This window comes from Macrotis lagotis, chromosome 8 (genome assembly GCF_037893015.1).
Source record: "Macrotis lagotis isolate mMagLag1 chromosome 8, bilby.v1.9.chrom.fasta, whole genome shotgun sequence".
NCBI lineage: Eukaryota > Metazoa > Chordata > Mammalia > Peramelemorphia > Peramelidae > Macrotis > Macrotis lagotis.
In genome coordinates this window covers 38,981,272-39,002,172 of record NC_133665.1, presented here as the reverse complement: position 1 = coordinate 39,002,172, position 20,901 = coordinate 38,981,272, and the positions used below count along the sequence as shown (strand labels likewise).

The 20,901-nt window shown below is 34.2% G+C and overlaps 1 protein-coding gene across 1 annotated transcript in view; it reads right to left on the bottom strand.

Moving 5' to 3' along the window:
- LOC141495412 (guanine nucleotide-binding protein subunit alpha-14) overlaps positions 1–20,901 on the bottom strand; it is a 408,685-nt gene that overhangs the window by 104,333 nt on the left and 283,451 nt on the right. The window lies entirely within an intron of this gene.

The following is a 20,901-nucleotide window of genomic DNA, read 5'->3' as shown; positions in this document are numbered from 1 at the left end:
TATAACTCTGTACTTAAAGACAGACTTAAATTATACAAGAAGCTCAGTGCAACATTTTAAATCTTACAATGTCACTGAGACCACACTGGACCCACTGGTGGGAGGACAGTAAAGTGTAGAGGAAACTGGTTCTTTGTCCAAGACTGCTCACAGGAAGTAAAAAGCTGGGCAAGGAAAAGAAGTGACCACTTGTTCCATATTCATTTTTATATTCATCTGATAAATGTTAAAATTGAGTACCTAATCTGTGTTCTAAGATACTGCATAAGCTATGAGATGAATGAATCACAGATCCTTGAGTCGTTCCCATCTGAATGTATATTGTCCTTTTTTTAAATGAACTATACAGAAATATTTAGTTACTTCATACACAATATACTGCAGCACTGAATTGCACTTGCAAAATTCATGTAATTTGTAAGAGCAGTATAATAACAAATATTTTCACAAAAACACTGAAATGAAATGTAATTATTTACAGGTTACTACTTAGCAAAATATGGACATGAAATTCCAAATTTTTAATAACTAGGAAATGCAGTTAAAATATTGGGGGAATACAACACATTTTGAGGAAAAGGACAATATTATGCCTAATTTCTCCAGTTGAAATTCAATAAAACCCTTTCCATTTTCTACCTATTTTTGAAGGATGAACCAAAAGTTATTATTATGGAATACTCTGAATATTCATCAAACAAAGCCAAAAACTGACTTTTTAAAAAGTTTTTCTTTTATTTGAGGTCTTTGACACTTTTTTTTTTTTTTGGTTTGGCTTCCTAGAGAGCATTCCTTACAAATCTTAAGTGGCTCTTTTATCCACTTTGGTCACTATTTTCTTGTCTGTAATTTCTTCATATATATATATAATTTTATTTCCTGCCTTACTAGATTTTCCTTGGTCTGAGTTCAGATTAGAACTCAGGTACTCCTGACTCCAGGGCCGGTGCTCTATCCATTGAGCCACCTAGCCGCCCCACTGGGATTAACTTCTTGAATCACCAGATAAGCCCAAAATGGGTAAGCATCTAGTTTGGCCTGTTTAGGTGGTTCAAGTTTTTTATTTACTCATTTCTAGAAACTGAAATCATGGTCATTAGCATCTCATCACAGAAAAAGGGAATTCTCAAATACTGACAGATATGAATTTCTGTTGGATAGTCTTCTTCACTAATATCTTCTTTAAGTTATCATCTAGCACTCACTCCTCTGAGGAATTCCATCTTCTTAATATACAGTTCTCCCTGCTTCCCCAAGTAACTTCTCTGTACATCAGGAATGCAAGTTAAAGGCTAACAGTTGAATTGTAATCTACAATAATTTCTATTTTTATTATCTGTGTATGGTCATCATTTTATACACATAGATATATGTGTGTGTATTTATTTATGAGCAGGCACAAAGTGTTGTAGAAAGAGTATTTGACTTGTCAAGAGACCTGTCTCTTTTTTTTAAGTTTTTAAATTTTATTTATTTGTTTTTAAATTTTACAATTTTTCCCCTAATCTCACCCCCCCACTCCCCATAGAAGGCAGTCTGTTAGTCTTTACATTGTTTCTATGCTATACATTGAAGTAAATTGAATGTATTGAGAGAGAAATCATATCCTTGAGGAAAAAATATAACAAATAACAAAATTACATAATAAGATAATGATTTGGGTTTTTTGGTCCATTTTTTAAATTATCAAGGCACCTATTGACCCTCAAAATCAATTTAAATCAACAAATATTTATTCAGTGTTGCCTTTGTGCTAGGTCTGGCAAAACAAAGATTAAAATAAAAATTGTCCCTGCCCGAAATGACCAACAATATTCCCATTCTAGATATGACATTATTGAAAGACTGGCTGATTTGTGACTTGTCCCCACCTAGGAGATCTTAAGTTACTACAGCAAAACATATGATTCATTTTGTGATTGGTGGGGTCATTTACGTAGTCTATTCTTGATTTTGAAGTGTAGTCTAATTTACAGCAGCCCAGTGGGAAACAACTAATAAAGCATAATAAAACCCATAAAGCATTTGTTAAAAAATAAAATAAAAATATTTTATGCTTCAAAGGATCTATGATCTCATCAGTGAAACTACTTCTTCCCCTTCTCTAACATTTATAGGCACTATGCTATTAGCTGCACAATTTTTATCTTAATTGATCCTCACAACAACCATACTCCCTTCCCTCATTTTACAGTTGAGGAAACTGAGGCACACAGAGGTTAAAACACTTGACCAGGGTCATGACCAGGAAGCATTCAAAGCCACATGTAAACTCAGGTCTTCTGATTCCCATCTTAACAGTGTGGGCTCTATGACACCACCAAGTAGAGTTACCTCTACTTGATTGTTGCTATTGATAAAATTAACATAATAGAGACCTTAGAAAAAACAGTTTGAATCATATAATTTACAACTAGAAGGGTCTTTAGAGCTCATTTAGTCCAATCTCATTGTTTTATACAAAAGAAACTGATGTCCAGAAAGCTTAAATGATTTGCCTGAAGTTAGTGGTAAAGTCAGGACTCACAGAAGTCAGGGCTCCGAATTCTTAGATCTGGGCTACTATAACTCTTTTCCTTTTGCAGTCATTTTTCAAAGGCACAAAGGCAAGATGGGGGAAGGGAGGAACTATGCCAATCTTGTTCCTTTTCAGTATAATTTCCTTATCTGAACATTATTTATCTGAATATATGAACACCTAGGTATTATACTGCCAAATGAGTACTATAAATATATTCTAATAAATAACTTCCCTTTTCTGTTTATTTTGGGGTCAAGCCAAGGAACTCACCTGTTCCTCTCCAATTACTGAATTTAGAAAGTGATTTTCTTACTGAAAAGAGTAAACTATGATAAGAACACTGGGTGGAACAATCTGGAAAATCTAATTACTTGCCCAAAGAGTTATAAAACTGTGTGTGCTCTTTGACCCGGCAATAACAATACTTGACTTTACCTCTCAAAATATACTTTACCTGATTAGGGTAAAAGAAATAGAACCTACATGGTCTAAAATGTTTGTAGCAGCTCTTTTTATGGTAGCAAAGAACTGGATATTAATGGCATGTTCCTCAATTGGGAAATGGCTGATAGATGTTGTTGTGATATAAGATCATTATCATGATGGAATACTACTGTTCTATAAGAAATGAAGAGCCAATTGATTTTAGGAAAACATGAAAAGAATTACATGAAATAATGACGAGTGAAATGAGTAGAACCAAGAAAATGGTGTATACAAGAGAACAGTAATACTGTTCAAAGAATAACCATGAACAACTAAGCTATTCTGAATATTATAAATGTTCAAATCAACTACAAAGGACCTATGAAGGAAAATGCTGGTCTCCCAAGAAAGAAATGATGGATAGAAGTATGTATAGTATGGTTAGCTACATGTATATCTATATATCCATATGTCTGTACATATATATATATATGTATATATATATGTATATACACATATATATATATACTTATTTGTTTTTTATTTATCCATCTCTGTGTGTGCTTCCATAAAATGATGGTATTTTCTAGTAGTGGGTGGGAAAAAAGTTTAGAACTTAAAATGTAACCAAAAAAAATTAATTTATTTTTTTAAAAAAGAAGAAAGTCACTCCTATTTTAGAAAAAAAATTCTGTGTGAGGTGGGGCTGCAGTGAGAAAAAAAGGCATTATTACCATATGGCAAAACCCCAGTAATTTAGCTAAGATCATATTGTCTAGTGACAGGAATAGTCGATTTCTTCCCATGAAGCTTACTATTTAAAAGTCTGACTTTCATTATCTTACAAAGATATTCCAATTCATTTAGAGTTTTGCATTTAAAGTTAAGAAGAATCCCAAATTCTTACTGGTTATGTGATCTTGGGCAACACTTAACTTCTGTCTCAATTTCTTCATCTGTAAAATGAAGTTAATAATGGAACTTTCTTTACAGAATTTTGTGAAGATTAAGTGAGATAACCCCTTTGTGATTATCTGTTAGCTATTGGCATTGTTCTCTATGTTGATTTTTAGCACCTAAGTATAATCTGATTTAAACTATCTAAAGAAATATCTGCTAGTAATTATTTGTCAATTAATAAATATATGCCCATTGTTAGTATTCCTATATATGTGTGTATGCATGTATATGTGTTAACCTATCACTTTACATACTTTTTCATGAGTATGTATAAAGTTTACAAAGACAGCAACATGCCTCAGCATACAGAGCAATGGACCTGGGGTCAGGAAGACCTGAATTTAAATCCAGTCCTAGACAATTAGTGAAGTAATTCTGGGCAAACCACTTAACCTCTGTTTGCCTCAGTTTTTTCATCTTTAAAATGGGGATAACAATAGAATCAGACTCCCAAAAGTATAGTGAGAATAAAATCAGATGATATTTATAAGTGTTTTGCAGACTTATTTGCTATATAAATGCTGACTCTTTTTTTCTTATTTTTTAATGGACCTTTGGCAAAGTAAATTTTTTTAAAGGACTGGATGTACTGGTAAGAGGAGCAGGAAAGGAGAGGTGTTATGCTTTTATTTTATTAATTGTAACTAACTTGACTTCATCACTCTCTAGTTAGCACAAATCCTATAGTCCTCAATATGCCAGAGGACTGAAGGTAGCGAGGTACAGACAGGGTTATGGGTAGAAAAAAAAAGGGAAACTACTTCTAAATCATTTTTTTTACCATTGCCAGCTCTGCTTTGTGCTCACACTGGGTGTTTTCTTTATTAATCTTTGTGTAGGCTTCATTCAAAAGTATTTTATTTTTCATTTTTACACCACTAATAATAATCACTGATAGAATGAACAACTCACATAGACACAGTACTAGTCCCTCTGCTAAAGGTAATTTTGCTAATAATTGAATTTTGGATTTGAGTGAGGGAGTACTATGCTAAGTCACCAGCCTCACTTTCTCCTCTGGAGCCATCTACATGAATTAGGGTGACTGGAGATAGTCCTGGATGTGAGGCAGTCAGGGTTAGGTGACTTGCCTAAGGTCACACAGCTAGTAAGTGTCAAATGTCTGAGGTGGGATTTGAACTGAGATCCTCCTGACTCCAGGGCTGGTGCTCTAGGCTTTTGAAAGAACGTCTTTATTTTACTTGTTTTATTACTTCCCACAAAATATAACTTAAAGGAGGTTACTTTATTTTCTTCTCTCACTGAGGTGGTACATGATATAGTGGTTGGCATGGAATCAGGAAGACTCATTTTCCTGAGTTCAAATCTCAAAATATTTACTAGTTGTGTGACCCTAGGATAGTCACTTTAACCCATTTATCTCAGTTTCCTCATTTGTCACAAATCAGTTGGAGAAGGAAATGGTGAACGACTCCAGTGCCTTTGCCAAGAAAATCCTAGAAGTGGTTATGACAAGTACCATACAACCAAAATGATCAAATAACAACAGCTGAAGCAGCAGCATCACGGAGGTAACAGTGGCAGTGGCAGAACAGCAGTGGTGGAGGTGGTGGTGCTGGTGATCAGAGTAATAATAGAGAATTGGGGAGATTTGGAGAGAGGGGAAATGCTTTTCCCCTTAAACAGTGATAATATTGCACTTAAACACTACATTCAGGGTTAGGTTTATTTGTTAGTTTTGTTTTATTTTTTCTTTTTTGTTTGTTTGTGGGTTTTTTTTCCTTTTTCAGTTTTTGGATAAGAACTGAAATTTTGGCTGGAACACCATGTACTTGGCGGGTGGTGGGGGCTGAGGAAAGGTATCATTAACAAGCTCCAAAAAGAAGGGAAGAAAAATGAGACCTTCATTTAGCATTCCACCAAAGAATTAGCCACTCTGGTTAGCAGCTATACTCCTAATCATTAATCCTCTATCCCCAAAGATCCTGTAGATTTAGACTTTTCAAAATGAGTGTGAGAAGTTAAAGAAAGGAAAAAAAATATTCAAGTACTCACTTTCATTACCAGGTTTAATGATAGCTCAGAATTCTTTTTAAGCCTTACATGCCTCATAATTCACCTAGCATTTTAACCTGATATCCTGCCTTCTCTCATGTCTATAGAACATGCTGTCCCCAGAACTTCCACCCTTCCCATGTTCAGAAAGGGGTGAAATAAAGTTAACTTAGAACAGATTAAATATAAAGAAATAAAATGGACAGAAGCCATAACAAAAAAATTATAAATACAAAAGGTGTTGGAAACATCATAATCAGCAAACATTTACTGTTTACTCTATGCCAAATGTAGATACATATCATTGTCAAATAGGAACTTAATAGTTCTAATAGGGGATATAACAGCTACAAAAATAAATACAAACAGGAAACACACAGAGTGGAAGGAAAATCAATTTAGTGGGTAAGGATGTATGAACAAAACTGACTACATCACTGCAACAAGACCTCTTTTCGTCAAGATCTGAAAAGTTATTGTAAGATTTCCTAGTGGATCAAGAACATATGTTTGTAATACAAATAGATGTCACTGTGGATATTGTTCAGTTGTGTGTGACTCTTCATGACCCCATCTAGGGTTTTCTTGGCAAAGACACTGGAGTGGTTTGCCATTTCCTTGTCCAACTCATTTTACAGATAAGAAAACTGAGGCAAACAGGGTTACAAGACTTGCCTAGGGTCACACAGCTAGTAAGTGTCTGAGGTTGAATTTGAACTCAGTTCTTCCTGACACTGTCCCACAAAGATATCCTATGTCACTGTGGAGTGTACAATTAACCAGTCAGTGGTAAGTTCATTTTTTCCTGTTTCATCTTACTTCTTAGAAAAAGACAGGGCTTTCCTGTAGGGTTGTTTTTTTGTCCCATCACTTCCCATTTTCCTCTACTCTGCTTTCTCTCTAGATATTTAATCAGTCCCAACCAATAACAATAAGCTCTCTTTTAACCTTAGGTAAATATAATAGCCCTAAAGTTTATTTTTTTTTCACTGTTTCAAGTAGCAGTTCTTAAACTTTTTGTTTTCAGGTTTCCTTTTAAAAATTAATGAAAGCAGCTGGGTGGTGCAGTGAATAGTGCACTGGCCTTGGAGTCAGGAGGACAGGTATTTGAACCCAGTGTCTAACACTTGACTCATACTAGCTATATGACCTTGGGCAAATCACTTAACCCTGATTGCCTCCCATTCAGGACCATCTCCAATTATCCTGATTCATATCTGGTCACTGGACCCAGGTGGCTCTGGAGGACAAAGTGAGGCTGGTGACCCCCACTGAAATCCAATTAATATGTTGTCATGGTATCACATCCCTGATGTTGTGGTTTTCTTTGAAAATGAAGGACAAAACATTAAAAATTCTTGAGGATGCCAAGGAGTCTTTTTGTTTAAGTAGGTTACATCTATTAATAGATGACACATTGGAAATTAAAACTATGAAATTAAAAATGTTTATTAATTTAAAAATAATAAATTTACTATATGCTAATATAAATAATGTTTTATGAAAAAGAACCATTTTTACAAAATTAAAATTTAGTAAGAATAATGGTCTTGTTTTAAATGGCTTTTTTTGTATTTTGTTTTGATTTTTTGCAAATCTTGGGATCAAGGTACAGAGTGTCTGTGGCTGATGAAACCAATATGAGTACAGAAGGATCTACCATAGGCAAATTTGCAAATCTAATATTTGGCCTAATATCAGATAGTTGGACTCTTATCTGCTTCCCCATTCAATTTGTGGTTATAGAATGTTTTGTTTGAAGTATTTGAAACAAATCCTGCTTTATATAATTAGTATTTTAATAGGCAAATAACATTATTGTAAAACTGACTTTGACCTCATGGACCCTATGGAGAGAACTAATAGTATAAAGTTTACAAAAGAATCACAATAGCTCAGAGGCCCTAGTTTAACAAAATTCAGAGGGAAGTTTAGTTCTCTGTCTTCCCTAAATTTCTGTTTATCACTAACTCTTGATCTCCCTGTGCTTGAGGTAAAAATCAGGAAACAGCCAATTAAAAAAAAGAAGGCAGAGATTAGAGTGTCAATTACTAGAAAGGCATGGGGAAGGGAATTTAGGAACATAGCAGACTTTTTTTTAAACCTTCTCTTAGTTGCTGAACAGAAGGGTTCCAACCATCAGTTCAGTCCTGTTTTCATTTTTTCCTATGCTCTTAATTCTTTCCAACTCAATTCCTTAAATTTTGGATGATGCAATCTTGCTGTTGCTACTCATATCTTAAAGTCCCTACACTTTTCTCGCAGTTTGTATGTCATAGACTATGTGTCCCTTTATGAACAACTCTGCATAACTCAAATCTGCCTTTCAGCTCAAAGCTCACAAGCCCACATAACTCTTTGGGCTAATAAGGAATTCTTTCTCTTCCTTTGAGGCCAGCCAGGTCTCAAACTCCTATTTTCTGTTATGTTAATACTAGTGGTAGGCAGCAAGAACATGTCTCATTGCATCATGTACTTTTATCATCAATTCAGACATTTTTCTTAAATTCTTTTTTTTTAATTTCTTATTATTTTATTTTATTTTTACTTTTTTTAGGTTTTTGCAAGGCAAATGGGGTTAAGTGGCCTGCCCAAGGCCACACAGTTAGGCAATTATTAAGTGTCTGAGGCCAGATTTGAATTTAGGTACTCCTGACTCCAGGGCCAGTGTTCTAACCACTGCACCACCTAACTGCCCCTTTTCTTACTTAAATTCTTAAAAATTTCTATTTCTTTCTAAGATTCTAGGAGACAGGAAGTCACATGAGGAAGATATTTCCAAACCATTCTATCTGCACATGCTCATCACTCCCCTGGAACCATTTAAAAAATATTCTTTTTAATTGGTATTTTATTTATAATTATATGTCATGAAAGATTTTCAACATTCATCCACATGCATATGCATATTTTTAATTTACATAATTTCCTTCCACCCTCCTTCCCCTTGGTCATGAATGGTCAAGTGAATATTGCACATACACATTTGTGTTTAACATGTTTACAGATTATTCATTTTTGGTAAGAGTAATTAGAAGTAAGGGAAAAATAAAGAAAACCATGAAATAGGAGAGAAATATATATAAGAGAATTTTTTAAAAAGTGAATGACGTGTTCATTCAGATTCTATAGGGTTTTTTTGTTTTGTTTGTTTTCCTAACTCTGGATGAGGATAGCTTTGTTCATAGGAAGTCTCCTAGGGTTGTCCAAGTTCTCTGAACTGCTGAGAGGAGCTGCATCCATCAAGGTTGATCAACTCACAATGTTGCTGTTAATATGCAAACTTTTGATATGAAAACTTAGTACTATTTTACCCAAAACTTGTACCATTTTTATTTAAAGCTGGGTTTTCATATTACTTCTCAAATTCATTTTCAAACTACATTATTCTTCCCCCTTGCCTTCCATAATTTCCAGTTCCCCTTTATGTTTGTCTTCTTCCTAATAGAAAGTAAACTACATGAGCACAGGGACTAAGTTTTTTTTTTTTTTAGCTATATTTCCATTCACAGCACTTGTCATAGATCTAGCTCAAAGTCCTTAAAAATGCCTGATCTATTATCTATGTATATGTATTTATTATCTACTTACCTATTTAATTTAGCTATTTAATACCAGATTAGTTATTAGAATCATTTAGAATTGATAGCAGTGATAATCCTGGTTGAACAGGTTCATTAATTTGTTTTGCTTTTCTTCCTAAGGGCTTCCTAAGGACCATAAAGGCAGTATGATCCAATAGAAGGATACTGCCTCTGGAATCAATGGACTGCAGTTCAAGTCCTACCTTCTATTACTACAAACTGGGTGAATGTAATCTCCTTGGGCCTCATTTCTTCATCTATAAAATTACAGGATTAGCTTCAAAGACCTGAGGTTCCTTTGAGTTCTAGATCCAGATCTTAGATATAAGATCCCAATAATCCTTTGTTCTCAAGGGGTCATTTCAACTCTTCTTTTTCAGTGACAGAAAAAGAAAGACCTACCATAGATGCTTCCCCTCAAAAAATGCTACTCATTATCCCACTCGATAGGAGTGGGATTAAAAAAGAAGAATATGAGTGCTTTCATCATTGTATACACTCCCAGCTGTGGAGTAACTAACATCTTTCATCTTAAGTCTTTTAGATTTGTCTTGAATCATTATCTTGCTCTCAGAAGTTAAGTTTTTCGAAGTTAATAATGCTGTATGATGTTCTCTTGGTTCTTCTCACTTTACTTTGTATGACTTCATGTAAGTCTTCTCAGATTTTCTGAAGTCATCTGCCTCATCATTTCTTTTTTTGTTTATTTTTTAGGTTTTTGCAAGGCAATGGATTTAAGTGGTTTGCCCAAGGCCACATATCAAGGTAATTATTAAGTGTCTGAGGCTGGATTTGAACTCAGGTCCTCCTGACTCCAGGTTCCTTCTATCCACTGTGCCACCTAGCAGCCCCTTGCCTCATCATTTCTTATAGCAAAATAGTATTCCGTCTCAATCATGTACCACAACTTGTTTAGTCATTCTCCAATAGAAGGACATCCCCTGATTTCAAATTTTTTGCCACCACAAAGAGAGGTACTATAGATATTTTTGTACAATTAGGTTCCCCTTTCCTTTTCTTTGATCTCTTTAGAATATGGACTTGGTAGTCGTATTCTTGGTTAAAGTGTATGCACACTTTTGGAGCCCTTTCATTGTAGTTCCAAGTTAATCACCAGAATGATTGAACTAGTTCACAACTCTACTAATGATATTAGTATCCCAATTTGCTCCACATCCCCTCCAGCATTTGTTATTTTCCTTTACTCTCATGTGAGCCTATGTAATAGCTATGAAATGGTATCTTAGTTGTTTTAATTTGCAATTCTATAATCAGTAGTGATTTGGAGAATTTTTAATGAAACTATTGATTACTTCTGAAAAATTATCTGGACATATCCTTTGGCCATTTATCAACTGCAGAATGGCTCTTATTTTCATAATTTTTGACTCAGTTCACTATATATTTGAACAATAAGACCTTTATCAGAGAAACTGGATACACATTTATTTCTCAATTTCCTTATTTCCTTCTAATTTTCATGGCATGGGATTTTTTTTAAAAAATCAAAAACATCTTAATTTCATATAATTGAAATTATCCATTTTACTTCCCATGATCTTCTCTTTCTCTTGTCTGATCATAACCTCTTCCCTTATCCAAACATATGACAGGCACATTTTCCCATACTCCACTAATTTATTTATTATATTGCCTTTTATGCCGAAATCATTTATTCATTTTGACTTTATCTGTTGTACAATGTGAGTTATTGTTCCATGGCTCATTTTTTCTAAACTTTCTAAATGTTCCAGGTTTCCCAGTAATTTTTGCCAAGTGGTAATTTTTTACACACAAAGTTCAGATTTTTGTATTCATCAAATACTAGATGACTATGGTCATTTACTACTGTGAATTAGATTCCTTAATCTATTCCACTGATCCAACTCTCTGTTGTTAGCTAGTACCAGATTGCTTTGATGATTCTCACTTTATAATAGAGTTTGAGATCTGGGACAACTTGACCACTTTTCTTCACATTTTTTGTCCATCAATTCCCTTGAAGTTCTTGATCTTTTGGTCTACCAGATGAATTTTTTATTATTTTTGCAGAGTCCATGAAATAATTCTTTGGTAATTTGATTGGTATGGCACTGAATAAATAAACTTAGGTAGAATCTTCATTTTTATTGGTTCAGTCTACCCATGAGCAATTTATATTTTTTCAAATTGTTTAGATCTGACTGTACTTGGGTGAAGTGTTTTATAATTGTATTCATATAATCCCTGGATTTGTATTGGCAAGTAGATTCCCAAGTATTTAATAGTGTCTGCAGTTATTTCTCTATCTATTGCTGCTGAGTTTTATTGGTAGTACATAGAATATTGATGACTTACGTGGATTTAATTTAAATCCAGCAACTTGACTAAAGTTGTCAATTGTTTCAAATAGTTTTTCAGTCAATTCTCTAAGCATAACATCATATCATCTGCAAAGAGTAACGGTTTTGTTTTCTTACTATTTTTACTGCCTTGATTTCTGTTTTCTCACTGGATTGCTATAAGCTAACATTTCTAGAACAATACTATATACTGATAATAGGTATCCTTGCTTCAACCCTGACCTTTTTTGGGAAGGCTTCAAGTTTATTCCCATTCCAGAGAATGCTTGTTCTTAGTTTCAGATAGATACCATTCATTTTAGCGAAGGTTGCACTGATTCCTATGTTTTCTAGTTTTTAATAGGAATGGATCCTATATTTGGTCAAAAGATTTTCCTGCATTTATTGAGTCAATATTATGATTTCTTTTAGTTTTGTTTTATTTATGTGCTTAATTATCTGATAGTTATCCTAAAAATGAACCAGCTCTGCATTCCTGATATAAATCCATCTGGTCATAGTGTATTATTATCATGATAAATTGTTATAATCTCTCTGTTAATATTTCATTTGATAGTATTGGATCAGGGGCAGCTATGTGGTGCAGTGAATAGGACACTGACTGGCCCCGGAGTCAGGAGTACCTGAGTTCAAATTTGGCCTCAGACACAATAATTACCTAGCTGTGTGACCAAAGCTAAGTCACTTAACCCCATTTGCCTTGCAAAAACTCAAAATAAATAAATAAATAAAAATAAAAGTATTGGATCAATCTTTATTAGGGAAATTGATCAATAATGCTCTTTCTCTCCAGTACCACTTCACACCTCTCAGACTGGCCAATATGACTGGAAAGGACAATGATTAATATTGGAAGGGATGTGGGAAATCTAGGGCATTAATATATCATTGGTGGAGTTGTAAATTTATCCAACTTTTCTATAGAGCAATTTGGGATTATACCCAAAGGGCAACAAAAATGTATATACCCTTTGACCCAGCAATACCACTACTGAGTCTATACCCTGAAGACATGATGAAAAAGGGTAAAAATATCAATTGTACAAAAGTATTTATAGCAGCCCTGTTTGTAGAGGCAAAAAAATGGAAATTAAGTGAATGTCCTTCAATTAAGGAATGGCTTAACAAACTGTGGTATATGTATGCCATGGAACACTACTGTTCTACTAGAAACCAGGAGGGATGGCAATTCAGGGAAGCCTGGAAATATTTGCATGAACTGATGCTGAGTGAGATGGGGGTGATGATCAACCCTGATGGACTTGTTCATCCCTTCAGTGCAACAACCAGGGACAATTTTGGACTATCTGCAATGGAGAATATCATCTGTATCCATAGAAAGAATTGTGGACTTTGAACAAAGACAAAAGACTATTACTGTCAAATTAGAAAAAAGGCGCTATCTTATGTAATTTTACTACCTCATACTTTATTTTTCTTCCTTAAGGATATGATTTTTCTGTCATCACATTCAACTGAGATCAATGTATAGCATGGAACCAATGTAAACACTACCAAAATGCCTTCTGTAGGGGGTAGGGGGAAGGAAGCAAGAATGGGGGGGGGATTGCAAAACTCAAAATAAATAAAATCTTTATTTAAAAAAAAACAAATGAACTAATGCTGAGAGAGATGAGCAGAACCAGAAAAACATTGTACAGAATAACAGCAGCATGGGGGTGATGATCAACCTTAATGGACTTGCTCATTCCATCAGTGCAACAGTCAGGCACAACTTGGGGGTATCTGTGATAGAGAATACCATCTGTATCCAGAGAAAGAATTGTGAAGTTTGAACGAAGACCAAAGACTATTAGCTTTAATTTAAAAAAAAAACTGTTATCTTATTATGTAATTTTGTTATCTCTTATACTTTTATTTTTTTCTTTAAGGATATGATTTCTCTCTCATCACATTCAACTTAGATCTATCTATCTATCTATCTATCTATCTATCTATCTATCTATCTACACACCATGGAAGCAATGTAAAGACTAATAGACTGCCTTCTGTGAGGGGTGGGGGGGAGGGAAGCAAGATTAGAGGAAAAATTGTAAAATTCAAAATAAATAAATAAATCTTTTTTAAAAAGACAAAAAATAAATAATGCTCTTTCTCTATTTTGACTATTCCAGTTTAGATATCAACAACATATTTGTGTCATAAAAGGAATTTGGTAGGACTTCTTTATCTTTTGCTTCTATGATTTCTTTTTTGATCCATTTAAATTTTTTTTAGATTATTTAGTTTCTAATTGATTTTTTTAGTTTTTTCAAGGCAAACATGGTTAAGTGGCTTGTCCAAGGCCACACAGCTAAGTAATTATTAAGTGTCTAAGACCAGATTTGAACTCAGGTACTCCTGACTCCAGGGCTGGTGCTTTATCCACTATGCCACCTAGCCGCCCCTCTAATTGATTTTTAATCATTATTTCCATGACCCTTTATTAAATGAATTTTGTTGATTTATTATATAAAAGGCCCATTTAATTTTACTGCTTTTTTTCATTTGGTGCAATTTTATTCCCTACTATCTTGCCAATTTTTGTGAAAGTGCCATGTACAACTGAGAAAAAAAAAGAATATTCCTTTCTATTTTCATTTAGCTTTCTCCAGAGGTCTATCATATCTAAATTTTCTAATATTCTATATATCCACTTCATTTCCTTCTTATTTATTTTGTGGTTAGATTCACCTAATTCTGAGAGGAGAAAGTTGAGATCACTCACTAGTGAAGTTTTACTTTCTATTTTCTTCTGTAATTCATTAAACTTTTCCTTTAAGAATTTTGATTCTATATCATTTGGTGCATATATTATTAGTCTTGATATTACTTTGTAGTTAAACTCCCTTTTAACCAGATTTAGTTCTTTTTTTCTCTATTAATTATATTTATCTTTGCTATTACTTTGAGATCTTTAAAGAAAGGCTGAATTGGATTCCTATGTTTTCTAGTTTTTTTTTTAAGGAATAATTGCTGTATTTTGTCAAAAGCTTTTTCTGCATCTATTGAAATAATATTTTGGTTAGCTTTATTATTATTATGGTTAATTGTGCTGATAGTTTTCCTAATATTAAACCAGTCCTGCATTCCTGATATAAATCCCATATGATCATAGTGTATTGTATTTTTGTTTCACCTAACAAATTTTGTTCTAGTCCCTTATTCAATGTGTGTCTCTTTTTCAAGAGTATTTCTTGTAATAATATAATTTTGGATTCTGCATTATTAATTCGTTTTGCTATCTGTTTCCATTTTAAGAGTGAGGTCATCCAATTCAGTTGTGCATCTCCCTGCAATTTTTTCCTGTTCATTCTTCTTTCAGTATATTTTGATTCTAATTTCTGCCTTCTTAAACTTATCCTCCTGTTGGGGAACAGATGTTTATTAGCAAGTGAGTCCACTAAAACACACACACACACACACACACACACACACTCATTTACATAAACACATACATACTTTTTTCTCCCTTTTCCCAGGGCATTCCTTTCCCATCTGTTTTTTTTACGTAATTCCACCATTATCAACTCATTCTCCCATTGTCTTTCTATGTTGAATTCTAATTGCCCTAAAATAAAAAAGTTCTTAGAATATATATGTATATATCTTTACATATAAAAAGGCAAACAGTTTAACCTTCTTGAGTCCCTTATGATTACTCTTCTATGTTATTTATATTTCTCTAAAGACTTGTATTTAAGAGTCAAGCTTCCAGTCATCCATGGTCCTTACATCAGGAAAAGGAAAGTACCCTATTTCATTAAATATCCATTTTCCCCTTGAAAGATTATACTCAGTTTTGTTGGATAGGTTATTCTTGGTTGTAATTTCACTTCTTTTGCTTTCTGGAATATCACATTCCAAACCCTATACTCCTTTAACATGATAGCTGCTAAATCTTGTGTGATGTTGATGGTGACTACATGATACTTGAATGCTTTCTTTCTGGCTACTTGAAGTCTGGCTATATAATTCCTAACAGTTTTCATTTTGCAATCTCTTTCAAGTCGTAAACCATGTATTTTTTCTAGTTCTATTTTACCTCCTGGTTTTACATTATTGGGTAGTCCTCCTTGATAATTTCTTGAAAAAAGATGTCTAGTCTGTTTCAACCATTAAAATAATTCTTAAATTATCTCTCCTGAAATGATTTTCCAGGGCAGTTGTTTCTCTAATGAAATATTTCACATTTTCTTCTCTTTTTTCTTTATTTTGACTGATTATTTCTTAATATTTCATGGACCCATTAGCTTCCACTTGCCCAATTCTAATTTTTAAGGAACTGTTTTCTTCATTGGGTTTTGTATCTTTTCTGTTTTGGCCAATTCTGGTTTTTAAGGTTTTTCCTTTCTTCAGTATGCAGTATTTTTTTTCTTTAATTTGCCTGCTACTTCTGTCACCATCACTGAGTTCCATCACCCTTTTTTATCTACATAGGCTCTGGGCCAGTCTCTCCCTCCATATGATTTTTTCCAATCTTCTACGTTATCTTGGGCTGGAAGACTGTCTCATTCTGAATTATATTGTCTCTAATCCAGGTGTGTTTTTTCTACTATACCTTATCACCTTCCCCACTACCAAAAAAAATCCTTTTTGATCTTCATAATAGTTCTAGGAGGATGGTAGTGTATACCACAGCCCCAACACCCAAGTTCTAGTATTATATGGCCTGTTTCAACCTTGGAGACTTTTGGGGTTGGGGCTTATTTTGTCCCCTACTCAAAGTTTTCTCTGGAAATGCTCATGTGTGTCTTGTGCCTTGATCTCCATTGATATGAACATAATCATCCTATTTCCTATATAAGAATCTAAGGCAACTGAACATTAGATAAGGGACATTTCTTTATTTCATTCCACAGAGAGAATACATAAAGCAGATGGAGATCACAAAAATCCATGAAGAAATCAATACTATTTTCTTCCCTCTCCAATGAATCATTTCCTTCCTATTTCCCAACCAATCTCTCAAAACTTATATAGCACCATCTTATGATTTGGTCTCTCCTTTAGAAGGGAAAATAAACTAGGGTTGCTAGGGAGACAATCCCTTACCATGGTGAGTAGCACCTTCAATTCCAGGTTCCTCCACAAAACACCAATCTTAAGGACTTGGATTTCTCCAGAAGGGAAAAAAAACTTGGAATTGCTGGAGAAACAATTCCCTTCTCATCATATCTGTATCATTCATATAACTCTCAATAGAAGCAGAGGGCAAAGTTCAAATTTCTCAGTACCTTACAGATTAGACCCATAATTTTCCTATATTTCCTAGACTACTTGTTTGATTTTTGCACTCTAAGAAGCCAATACTAACCAGCTCTGACCCTTTCTCCAAAAGGTTGGGCTCCAGAGCTCCCCAGGAACTTGTCTAGGAACCCCCCAACCCCACCCCTTTCTTTATCAAGAAGACTGGGTCATACATCTCCTACCCCTCTAAGGAATTCATGTGATCAAAAGCACTTTCAATTTTAGCTACCTTTTGGGGAAATAAAACTAGCAGTGAGATCTTCAGATCAAGGTATGAAAGATAAATATCCTTATAAAGTATTATACACAAGTTAGTTCCAACAGAATGTTAATTTCATTAGAGTAGGAATATCTCATTTTTGACTTTGTATCCTCAGCACTAGCATAATGCCTGTTAAATATAAAAATGCTTAATATTTGTTTGCTAAGAAAAGAAAGCATTTTAGAGAGATATTAAGAACTTATGTGTAAGACATTGTGATAAGTGCTGGGGGGACACAATGTTTGGAGATGATGAACAGGAGTTGAGGTGGACATTTTATTTAAGGTAAGATATGGTACAGAGGACAAGTTTCAGATGAAGAAGTAGGTATAGTGACAAGAATAGAAGTAACATAGACTGGAACTTTGAGCCAAGAAGCTACTATACAAACCTGATTCAGGTGTAAAGAAGCTATATCCGGGTTTCTTTATTCTAGCTGAGAGAGGTGATAGAGAAGATATTATACTTATTCTTTTGTGATCAATTATTGACATTAAATGACAGACAAGGATAGAAAAAGAAAGAAAATGAATGATCAATAGGACAAGTTCTCAGAGAAGATGGGACAAAGTAGAGGCTTTAACCATAACAAGGTGAAGTGTCACTTTATTCTTAGAAATTGAACTAAATGAGGAAAGCACCATGAAAGAGAGAAAGGATTTTGAGATGTGAAGTGAGAGAAATCAAAACATTGTGAATGGAAGGCCCAAACAAAAGACAAAGCCTATGGCTGGTAAGGACGGTACTGAGGTGAGAAGAGGAGGTTTGGAGCAATGATTGTGAGAGAAGTTGAGAGATCACAAAAGAACAACCAGATTTCCACATAGCAGTTTATTAAGGTTGAGGGCAGATTAGGTAACTTGAATTTGTAGTAGTCCCAAACAATATGACTTCTTCAAAAAAGTTTAAAAAGGAAGCAGGCAGCAAATAATAGGAGTGATTCAAGATGGAGGGTTGGCAAAATGTGAATAGGGAGAAGACAAGTGAATCAAAGAGAATTGTACACAACTGATTTAGTTAATCAGGGAGGAAAGTGAGCCCTGGGTGATGAAGCGAAGCAGAGAAATGTATGGATGGAACTCTCAAATTAAGCTACAAAATGAACTGAGAGTAGAATCCAATTTAAGAGAACAATCAGAATTAAAAATGTGAGGAGTTAAGACTCAAGGAACTACCAACAAATGAATAATTATCAATTTCTGTGTTGTCATGTGTTAAATTCAACTGACTCTTCTGAGACCACAAATGTTTTCATTTTGTATTGCTCATCTCATGATAAGAAATATTTTTCAAAAGAAATTTAATGTATTTTTCTCATATATAGTACCTGATAGGGATAGGATCCTATAAATTTCTATTTACTTCCACATGTATATAACTGTATCCACACATACCCATCTCCCACTTCCCCCCCACACACACATACACACACTAGCCAGCTATACTTAATTTGGTAACTTGAACCAGAATTGAACCTGAACCAAATATTCTTATGCATTCTGAAACCTTATTTAGGAGATTCTCTAGACTATTGACGTGATTAAATGCCATAAATGCCATAAAATGCTTCAGCCAAACTTATTGTGTTTTCTTTCTTAGAAAGAATGAACTTTCTCTTCCCATTTGTCAAATTTTATCCTTCAATCCAGAGATAGTTGGGAATGGGATGATCCTTCTGAAAGGAAGAGTACAATAATAGAGCAATTGAGCTTTGAGTCATGAAGAGCTAGGTCCAAATATCAACTAGTTGTGTAGCCCTAGGTAAGTTATTTAAGCTCTCTGTGCCTCAGTTTCTTCAGCAACAGACAGATGAATTCAATCATCTCCAATGTCCCTTCCAGCTTTAAATTTATGACTCTAAAATCCTAAGAGATGAGCCATGGATCTAATTCTAGCTAAGACTGAGAGAACTTAGCATATAATAGAATAACTGCAGGAACTTTTTTTGTCTCTTGTTATATCATACATTATATAAAAAAGAAAAAAACACACTCAAAAGATCTTTCTGCCAATTCACCTGTAGAATTAAACCAAGATAAAAGAATAAGGTTCTCTGAAGATAAAACAGAATCATTATCCAAATTAACACAGTCTGGTTTTCTATTTTAAATATGTCTAAATAGTTCAATAACAATATTCTCAGGCAATGGTGTCTGGCAGGGAGTTGTGGGAGACTGCAGTCTCTGAAGTATTGAAATGGAGGGCACCAAAAGGATAATGAAGAGGCACTCAAAAGAAATTTGTGTGTTCCAACCCACTGCCAGTCACACAGGAGAAGATGTATAGAGAATGTCATGAACAGAATAAAAAAGTATGACCAGAATAAAAGACAAGTTCAATCATTATTGAGCACTGTTAGATTGCAGTGGATTCATGCAATTTAGGGGTGATGAGGGGCAGTTAGGTAGAACTGACCTTATAGTTAGGAAGCTTACTTATTTAATTGTTTTTCAATCATATCTTCAAGACCCCAATTAGAGTCTTCTTGGCAGTGATACTAAATGGTTTTCAATTTCCTTCTCCAGCTCATTTTACAGAAAAAGAAATGGAGACAAAAAAAGGTTAAGTGACTTGCCCAGAGTCACACAGTTAAGCATCTGAAGTCAGATTCGAATTCAGAAAGAGAAGCCTTCCCAATTCTAGCATTGGTGCTCTATCCACTGAACCACCTATTTGCCTTAATCAGAAAGACTAAGTTCAAACATAACCTCAAACATTTACTAGATGTGTGACACTAAACAAGTCATTTAATTTGTTTGCCTCTGTTTCCTCATCTGTAAAATAGGGATAATCATGAACCTACCACCCAGGGTTGTCAGGGATGATCCAGTACACAGCACATAGTAATTGCTGTATAAATGTACTTTTTATTAAGGTTAGCTATTAGTTGGAGACTGGTAAGTCCAAGCACCTTGAGTAGGAACCACTGTTTTATGGCAGGACAAAATCAAGAGTCGTAAGCATAGGCAGGCAGAAAAAAAACTATTGAATAAATGAGATCACTGATCTCTTAAACTGTCCAAATAATTTTCTTTTTGCTTGCATTTGTATCCCTAGTATTTAATAAATGATTATTTACTTGTTGACTTGAATATGAATAACGTCTTTTGTAAATTCTAAAACACAAATAAAAGTTAGCTACTTCTCTAGTATCAGAGTTCCTATTCTAATACTAGCTGACTTACCTCTCTGTATTTTATTCATTCTTCTGGTTATATGACCCAACAATCTCTATGAAAAAGCCCATCTATCTTTCTACTAACTTTACTCCTCATTCAAATAGCTTCTTTCTTAACAATCATCCTAAAAAGTTTGAATCTTTACATTACTTTCTCATCTCTTTGCATCCATATCAGGAAAAGACAAATATTTAAAATCAACTATCTATCAAGGCCTCATTCTTGGAACTTCTTTGGCCTAAAGTTCAAACTTGAATGGGGGGAATCCCTTTGAATTTTGCCTTTGACATACTTAATTTCTCAATGCTTCTACTCTCCTTTAGCTTACTTACTAACCAGCTCCTTAAATACAACATTCACA